Consider the following 9,457-nt stretch of genomic DNA (forward strand, 5'->3'; position numbering starts at 1 on the left):
CCAGGCACAGGGAAACAAGGTATTTTGTTTCAATATCCAGGTTAAGGGGAGCCTGGTGTCAGGGACATAGCTAAACTGGGAACAAAGCCAAATGCAGAGTTGTAGCAGCAATGACTTAAGGTTAAGTCATGGGAGTATTAGGCTACAGCCCCTGAAAGTCCCACCAAGGACTTGATCCAGAGTTTGAGGTAGAGACTGAGATGTCATCTTAGCATAAGGAGGAGTGTTGTGGCCAGGGAGTTGGGCAGCCTCTGACAATGTCTGTGAGATAATGAATTTAGGGAACTTCAATATACTCATGAGTGAAGGCCCAATTTTATATCTTTTAATAAGATTCTTTTCTGTTGGCACTTTTTCTAATAAAAACTTAGTCAATTTTACTAGGAAAAAAACACAAAAAGAGTTTTGAGGCTAAATTAAAGTTTTTAAATGATGCTTAAATGCAACTTCCTTCTTTTATAGATGAAGAAATTGAGGACTACAGAAGTTAAACAAAATTTCAAATACCATACCTCTAGTTGGTGGCAGCCAATTGATGATATAATAGGAAACTAAGTTTGAAAAAAAAAAAGGAACACATTCTCTAGGAGTTTTCAATCTACAACAGAAAATCAATGTCCCAATGGCCATGATCATAAAACCCACAGAGTAGTATAAAAAAATATTAAACAAAGACATGGCTTAATAGGTACATACATTTGTACAAATCAAAGTCAACATTTTCAGCTTTATACATTAAAAAGGAATCTTAAAAACAATGTGACCAGTGGTTCTATCTTTATAAAACTAAAAAATTATTTGAGCTGAGCAGACCAGTGAGGGTGCAGTCAAGAAAAGTCATTCTGTATCTTTGAAACAAAATTAAATTGGAACAAAGAATTGGTTACATAGATAATGGAAAAGCTGAGAATCCAAAGAATGGTGAGACTTCCCCAAGATGAGCAAAAGCAGGAAGGCACCACCACTCCTTGTGCTAGAGGGCTAGCTGGAGAAGGTGGTATTCCCAGAGCCCATCTAGTGGAAGCTGGGTCGAGAGAGGAAAAGGCTGCCCAGTGGGACCTAAAATTCCAGAGGAGATTCAGTCACTACTTCCAAAAAACCACAGAAGACTTTCTTTCAGGGTAAGGGATAGTAGAGTTAAATTAGGAAGTGATTCTTCCCCAACTCCACCCCATCTCTCTCTTTCTGATTTTTGCTTGCAATCTGATTCATCATCCTCACCCCCAGAGGCAGCTCTGAGAGAAGAGAAATTTTCCAAAGGAAGGAAGCAGTCCAACACTGCTGATCTGAGCCAACTGCCCATTTCCTTTGGGGTTAGAATTAAGGCAGGAGGAGTGAGCCATCACAGGACAAAGGGACCCAGAGAAGCATGCTTCCTGAGCATGATGAAAACACCAAGGTTACAGATGATGACTAACTGCAGTCAAATCACCTTCCAAGTTCTACTTTGCTTAATTAATCCTTTCTTCACTCTCTGACATATAGTGGACTCTTAAAGCAGCATTGTAAACCTACACAGTCAATTGCCTTCTTCAAGCCAGCAATAGCGTCTTCCAGAAAGGACAGGAAACAGAGAAGTCAACTCTGCTCCACTGGTGAGATGTTTCTGGAAACCCACCATTTTTCATATATATTCCTTGAGAGCTGGGGAATAATACCAGAGAGGGTCTCTAGCCTGGAGTTAATCATTTGGGGGAAATATGCAACAAGGAGTCATTGATCCTCATTCTCAAGGTCACCCTGACATGTGGAGGCTCTCCAGAATCCCAGAACCCGATTCATTCCAGCACATTGCTTTGTTATGGTGTCAGCTGTCAGTGGGCCAGGTGATAGAAGTTGAGCCACCTCGGAGCCAGACAAGCCGGAGGACACAGATGTTGGAATTTAAATGTGTTCCTTCTTCCTTCCAATTCATACTCCCACCTGGATATCCAGGACGCCCTTAACACATCCCTTTCTCCTCGTTTATTCATGTTTTCCATTCATCAATTCCTTTAATAAACATTTATTGATTACTTACTATGTGTCAAGCACTGGGGACAGAGCGGAGAACAAAACAAGCAAAAATCCCTGTCCTCATGGGGTAATAAACAAGTAAAATATATAGTTTGTCCAATGCTCACATGGAATTATAGAAAAAATAATATAATAGAAAAAAGCCACATGTCTTCTGAGGGTAGGAGCATGGAAGTTTATGGAAAGGCGTCCAGAACTTGGCGCATGCGCGGCAGGGAGGCTGGGCCCTCGCCTGCTCAAAGCCTCGCGAGACTTGGGGCGGCTTCTTTCTGGGCGCGGGTCCGGGTGTCGCGATGGCGTCCGCAGCGGCTCGCCGGCTGGTGTTGGCATCTGTCCATCATGGGGCTCTTCGGAGGGGACCGAGCTTGAAGAAAGATGGAGATATCGCCGCCGGACGGGGCGGCGCGGGTCGGAGCCTGGCACCATCGAGGTCCGTCATCACTACTCGCAGCGGCGCCATTTTGCCGAAGCCGGTGAGCACGCCCTTCGGCCTTCTCCGCGTGCTCTGCACTGTGATCCCCTTCCTCTACGGCGGGACGCTCATCAGCAAGAACATTGCCGCTCTCCTCGAGGAGCACGACATTTTTGTCCCAGAGGACGATGATGATGACTTAACAAACAGGTCATGAAGTTCAGGAAGGAGAAAGCCCTGACTGAGTCAAGAAATGGGGGGATAAGGACACACATGTAATGCCTTAGTCAATAAAGAAAAAAAGAAAAGAAAAAAATGGTGATGCTAGCTAGCCCTTTGTCCCAGGCTCTGGGAGGTTCCCCGAGATGCGCAATCCACTGAGAATAAACATGACAAATATAAAAAAAAGAAAGGTGTCCAAGAAAGACCTTTTTGTAAGGATGACCTTTGAAGCAAAGACCTGAAGCAAGCGTGTGGGAAGAGCCTTCCAGGCAGAGGAAATGGCAAATACAAAGGTCGGGGGCTGGACCACTCCTGAGGACATGATCCAGGACCAGCAAGAAGCCCATGGTGGTTAGAATGACGTGAGTACAGGGAATAAACTGTCGGAGTAGGAGATGAGCTCAGAGATGTGAGAGAGAAGATTCTGTAGCTCCGACATGTACTCTGAGTCAGATGGAGAATGAGTGGAGCAGAAGAGTGACATGACCTGACTTACTTTTTTAAAAGGATCTCTCTGTCCACTGGATGGAAATTAAAATGTAGAGAGCACAGGGCAAAGCAAGGAAGCCACCAGCAGTAATCCTGGGGAGGGAGAACAGTGGAGGTGATGGTAGTAGGATTCTGAATATCATCTAGATATATTTTTTAAGATCCTCCAAGGTATGAATTAGTAGCCACTCATCCTCTTTCCTTGAGTCTTTGGGATAAATCTATGGTTTCCATTAATCTAGGGTACAGAAACCTGGGGGAGTAGTAAAGAGCTCAGTTACCCAAGCTCGGGTTAGTCATTGATTTAAAGAATCTGTGAGTGGGGAATAAGTATAACAAAAGCCAACAGTCCCAAGAGAGTTGCAGCAGCTGACTATACATTTCTATTCACGTATGTACTGCTTGTTATAGCAACCACTACCTATACAAGGATTGAAATTCTAAGTGGATGATAAATATCAACATAAGATAAACTAACTGAGGGAAATGGAGCTAAGTTAAGGCTGCATAAATCTATGGTGTTTAGTACTGCTGAAAGACAAAATGATCAGAAACTTCCACCTGAGGATTCAGAGAGAAAAAATGGCTAGATTTGCTGAAAGGCTCAGTAAATGTTTAGAGAACTGAATCCCTATAGAACTTTGTGTATACTCCGGCTGGGTAGCTCAGTAGGTTAGAGCACATCCAAATACACTAAGGTTGCGGGTTCAATCACTGGAGTCAGGTCACATACAAGAATCAACCATTAAATGCATAAATAAGTGGAACAATAAATCGATTTCCCTCCCTCCCTCCTTTCTTTCCTCTCTAATATCAATAAATAAAAATTAAAAAAATAACTTTGTATATAACTTGGGATGAAGTTAAACTTGGAAATCACCTGGAAACTTGTTAGAAATGCAGAATCTCAGCCCAACTCCAGACCTACTGGATCAGAATCAGCAATTTAATAAAGACTCCAAGTAATTTGTTTGTGAACTGAAGTTTGAGAAGTGCTCATGTGGGTTTTTTGCTCTTAAAAGCATCACTGATGAAGTAAGTGGGTGAAAGGCAAGGAAATGATGGCCAGCTCACCACCAGACTATGATAGAGAATTCACAGACAACCAAACTCTCTTCTTAGATTTCAACAAAAATCCAGGAAGCTCCTCAATTTGTTAGGCAAACGAAGACTGGTGAAGGAGAAATTTGGAAGGCAGGTATAAGCCCTAAATTAAATGCAGCCCCAGACTAGCTACCACTAAAGGAATGGAAATTATAGTCAAAGAGCGACAAATCAATTTTGGTAACTGGAATTTCCAGATGCACGGAAAATATGAACTTTAGAGGACTTCACAAACATTAACATTTCTGCAAAATCTTCAGTGGCTGTGCACTGCACTGGCTTACATAGCACTGAATTCTTACCATCTCCTATAGAGAACCTCAGCCTGAAAGGCCTAACCACGTCCACCAGGAGCAGAATGCAAGAACGTTGTGTTCTATGACAAACTAACACATGTGCTCTCACCATCCTGAACGTGCTTTCTGAAGGGGCCTCTTCCTTCTGTACCACAGTGTTGAGCAAAGGATGGGGGAAAGTCATATCATTATCCCATATATTTTCTTCCTCTAACCACAATTACAGGGAGGCTTGTGGCATGTTACACAAACCTGTCATCGAGGGTAAAGCTGAAAAATGTCAGTTACACAATAGTAAGATAGGCCTGTGCAGCCACTCAAGCAAGGAAGGTGGGCCTCAAAGCAACTTACTTAAGGCACATCTGCCTTCCATGCTAACTGCCGTTAACACTGAAGAGTTTAGACACACATCCATGCTGATGACTTGCAAAAGGGCCAGAAGAACTATCCTTAAATCATTGAATAGTATTAACTTCATGTCAGGTGCTGTGTTAATTGCATCCCATGCAGTTTTACATTTGATCTTCAAAGGCAGTGCTCTCAAAGATTATGATTATCTGTATTATTTTATATTATCCCATTATTATCTATATTATTTCTAGTAAGTATAGAAACAAGATTCCACTTTATTCCAAAGCCTCACACTTCTATACTAAAGGGTTAGACTTCATATTATCATCTGCGCAATCTCCCCACATTATAACCATAGTAGAATTTATGAGCAGCCTCATTTACCATCTACTTAAAGAGGACCTTCTTGCCTGGACAAGTGCCTACTTGCAAAGGAACTAGATAGGAATACTTTTGTGTACCTATTAAGCATGCAAAATCACTGTAATTGAAGTGAAAAATTTAGACTGTTCATGCTGATTTGGCCTTCACACGAGCTGGTTTACACCCTTCAGCACATTCTGTACCAAAAATGAGGTAGAACCATTTGCCCTCCCAAAGCCAGTTGAATCTTTGGCTCCAACTGCTCCCATCACAAGGCAGAAATATGGGAGCATTTGTAGGATACTGTGCCTGAGATGATGAAATGGTGCCTAGAAAAGAATCAAGGTGGTCTGAGTAGACACAGAAATCACCAAAAGATGTAGGCATTCAGCTTTCAGAAAATCAGTCCTGAAAGAGAATTCTACCACAGTTACTGCACCCTTGGGAAGTGCCAGGGTTGTCCACTGCCTTCCCTGGAGGTGGGTGGTTAGCAGCCAGCCCTAATCCAAGCTTCCAGGAACACACTAAGGGCAGTGGCAGATTTATATGTCAGCAGGAAGCCAGCTTGCCACCCAGACGCTATTATTGGAACAGGATAAAACTTGGCGTCTGGCTGGTAGAGCTGCCAAGCACACCTTGCCAGTGACTGCAGGTGCTGGCTGCTGCTCCAGGCACTCTGGAGAATAGGAGAGTGCAAGAAAATATTACATGGACAGATCTTCAGCTTCGGGCAGCGGTTACATCAATGTGGCTTGTCGTTGTGTTGCTACTAGTATATAGAAGAGCTGAAGTATGATATTGAGAGCTTATTTAACCATCAATGCCCAATCAGGGTTTGGGGAGGCCTTTCTCATAACGGTTCTCAGTCAAAAGAACTTCATCACCGAGAACACACACACACACACACACACACACACACACACACACAAACACGCCAAATAAATATGCGTTAGAATCAGCAGAAAAGCTTTCTGTGAATCTGAGAAAGTCATACATAAAAGATCACAGTGAGAAAGAGGAAGCATTAAACTATTATGGCAAGAAAGGATGCTATCTTCAAACACCCAGATGAAACAGCTCCTCCCTCCAGCTGGGATTTGCAGTCTGAGGTTGAGCAGTGTGTGGCAGGAAAGGAGGTAGGGGCAATGACAGAAATCTAAATAGAGTACAGTGTGGGTTTTTGGGTCTCCAGGATGAAGAAACCTTCCTGGAAAACTATTATTTAAAGAGAGCAGAGGGTTTATAAGCAGAGGTCCCATAGAAAGCCAGTGAAAGGAAAGAAGACAGAAAAAGGGAGGAGGGGGCACGAAATCTGTAGTATTTCAATGATACATTTTTTAAAATAATAAAATTTAATTTAATTTAGAAAAGATAAAGGCCAAGTTTCATGCAAGGAAATGTCTGCTCATGAAAAAGGTGGCTGTTGGTAGTTGCTTCCAAGTCAGAAAGGTTTCTGGCCTCCACTCTGCCACCAACATGGAATCTCGGAGCAGCCTCAGCCTCTTTGAACAGGAGATTCTCCACTTACTCAGAGAAGCTAATAATGCCTCCAGGCCCAGCCTGCCAGGCCTTAGTGCCCGAGACTCTCCCGGCCATGATTAGCTGCTCTTCCCCAGAAAAATAAATACTAGGAAGGTGTTAGGAGGAAATGCCATTAGATTTAATTCTCCAGCATTCACAGAGCTGTAATGCCCAGCACTGCACACTAACCAGCTGACCAGAGCCAGAAAGTTGCCACAGATTAATTTAACCATTTCACAGGTAATTATGAAGCACTTAATCCATGTACAAACATCGTTTCAAGTGCTGAGAAGGCTATCAGCCCCATATCCTCAATATGCTTACTACCCAGTAGGGAACCTTAAGAAATACACACAAATCACTATGACTCTATAAGACTGTGAGACGGCATTAGCTGGATTCATTGACTCCTTACCTTATAAAGACATTATTCTTCTAAAGTCAAGTTTGCCAGTTAAAAGACTAAAGAGTTTTTAAGAGTGGTTAGTGGGGCGGGTTTAGTAATTAGTTCTGTGAGAATCCTATCATTTAGAAACCAAGGATGGGGACTGGATGTAGGAAATGGGTAAAAAGAGCTCAGGCTCTAAAAAAAGCCTTTGGACTCACTTAGCTGGAAATTATCCTTTTTATTCTTGGGCTAAAAGAGTCACTATGGGTTTTAAAGAGTTCTTACACCCATTGGGTGACAATACTCAGTTCATACACACTAAGAAACTTCATTATTTCTCCTGATTCTTAATCTTGTGCCTTTATACTGACAAAACTATATGTTGGTTGTATCCCCTCTCCCCCAAAAATTGAGGTAAGATAACATTACCAAAAATTTCCAGCTCCTTGTGCAAATGAGACAGAGCTCTTTCCTACAGTAATATATCATTAACTTGCCAACATCTGGGCTGGGAGGTGTGTGATGTTTTGAATCAAACTTCAAAGGTCAAGGGTAAACAAGGACCTAGAATTACTATTGCATCTAAAATTATTTTATAGCCTTCAAAAGGAAATGGAAAAAATGATTGCAATTCGCAAAATTATATGCTGCCTTTGGGGAAAACATACATCTAAGTCCTTGGGAGTACATAGGTAATGTAAACAGGACCGGGCCATTTTCCACTTCATAGTCAGTGCCAGACAGGAGGCATGGAGGGTGGGGTACCCCTCCACGGCCTTAAAGTCCCCACCTGTTGTCTGAAATTAGCATGTGGGTATTTCATCATTTTCTCCCACAGACACCCTAACCCCTTCCCATTTTTTCCATTACCTCCTTGTTCCCTAAGCTTGCAGTCTTGACTCACTTTCACTCGTCCTGTTTTTCACATCATTTGTTCACTTATTTGACAACTAGAGGCCTGGTGCACGAAATTCATGCCCTCGCGGGGAGGGGGGTCCCTCAGCCCAGCCTGCACCTTCTCACAATCCAGAAGCTCTCGAGGGATGTCGGACTGATGGCTTAGGCCCACTACCCTCAGGGAGCAGGCCTAAGCCAGCAGTCAGACATCCTTAGTGCTGCCATAGAAGCAGGAGAGGCTCCCACCACCGCCACTGAGCTCACCAGCTGTGAGCCTGGCTCAGGGCTTCTGGCTGAGCAGCACTCCCCCTATGGGAGTGCACTGACCACCAGGGGGCAGCTCCTGCATTGAGCGTCTTCCCCCTGGTGGTCAGTGCACATCATAGCAACCAGTCTTTCCGCAGTTTGGTCAATTTGCATATTAGCCTTTTATTATATAGGATTACTTAATGAGTGTCTGTATCATATCAGACCCTGTGCTGGGTGTTAGGATTATAATAGCCTCTGCCATTCTAGGACCACAGTCCAGTCTAGGATTCTAATACCTATATCTACACTAATAAAAGAGAAACATGGTAATTAGCGTATGACCGCTACCCTTCCCATTGGCTAATCAGCATATCCTTATGCAAATTAACTGTCAGCCAAGATGGCGGCCGGCAGCCATGCACTGAAGCGAGCAGGGAGGCTTGCTTGCTTCAGTGACTGCGGACTCCAACGTTCCCCGCCTAACTTGCAGGCCTCTCAGCTGAAACTCTAAGCAACTATGTACTATGTTGCAAATAAGAAGCTAAACAAAACCCCAGAAACCAGCCGGACTGAAAGCCAGCCAGACCGCAACACTGTATCGATGTTTTCAGCAGCGAGGCCTCAGAGCTAAAGCTGGCCCAGAATAAAAAAAAAAGAAAGAAAACAAGGAGCGGTTGGGAGCTTCAGTTACTCGCCAGCTGGAAAACAGCCCTCAGCCCCTCACCCAGACTGGCCAGGCACCCCAGTGGGGACCCCCACCCTGATCCAGGACACCCTTCAGGGCAAACCAGCCGGCCCCCACCCATGCACCAGGCCTCTATTCTATATAGTAAAAGGGTAATATGCCTCCCGGCACCGGGATCAGTGGAGCAGCGAGGCTCCCGGCACCGGGATCAGTGTGACAGGGGGCAGCGCCCAAACTCCCTGATCGCCCTGCGGCTCTGTGTGTGACAGGGGGCGGAGCCCCAACCTCCCTATCCGCCCTGCTCTGTTCGTGACAGGGGAAGGCACCCCAACCCCCTGATCAGCCCTGCTCTGTGCCTGATAGCGGGGAGCTCCCCAATCCCCTGATTGCCCTGCGGCTCTGTGTTTGACAGGGTGCAGCGCGCCAACCCCCTGATCGGCCCTGTTCTGTGTGTGACAGGGTGC

At 44.4% G+C, this 9,457-nt stretch overlaps 1 pseudogene; it reads left to right on the forward strand.

Annotated features, from left to right (window-relative positions):
* The first annotated feature begins 2,309 nt into the window (after positions 1-2,309).
* On the forward strand, positions 2,310-2,645 carry LOC138994892 (essential MCU regulator, mitochondrial pseudogene; annotated as a pseudogene).
* The last annotated feature ends 6,812 nt before the right edge of the window (positions 2,646-9,457 follow it).

This window comes from Myotis yumanensis, unplaced genomic scaffold (assembly GCF_028538775.1).
Source record: "Myotis yumanensis isolate MYYU_CA2020_CCGP unplaced genomic scaffold, mMyoYum1.0.hap1 SCAF_1, whole genome shotgun sequence".
In the NCBI taxonomy this organism is placed as follows: domain Eukaryota; kingdom Metazoa; phylum Chordata; class Mammalia; order Chiroptera; family Vespertilionidae; genus Myotis; species Myotis yumanensis.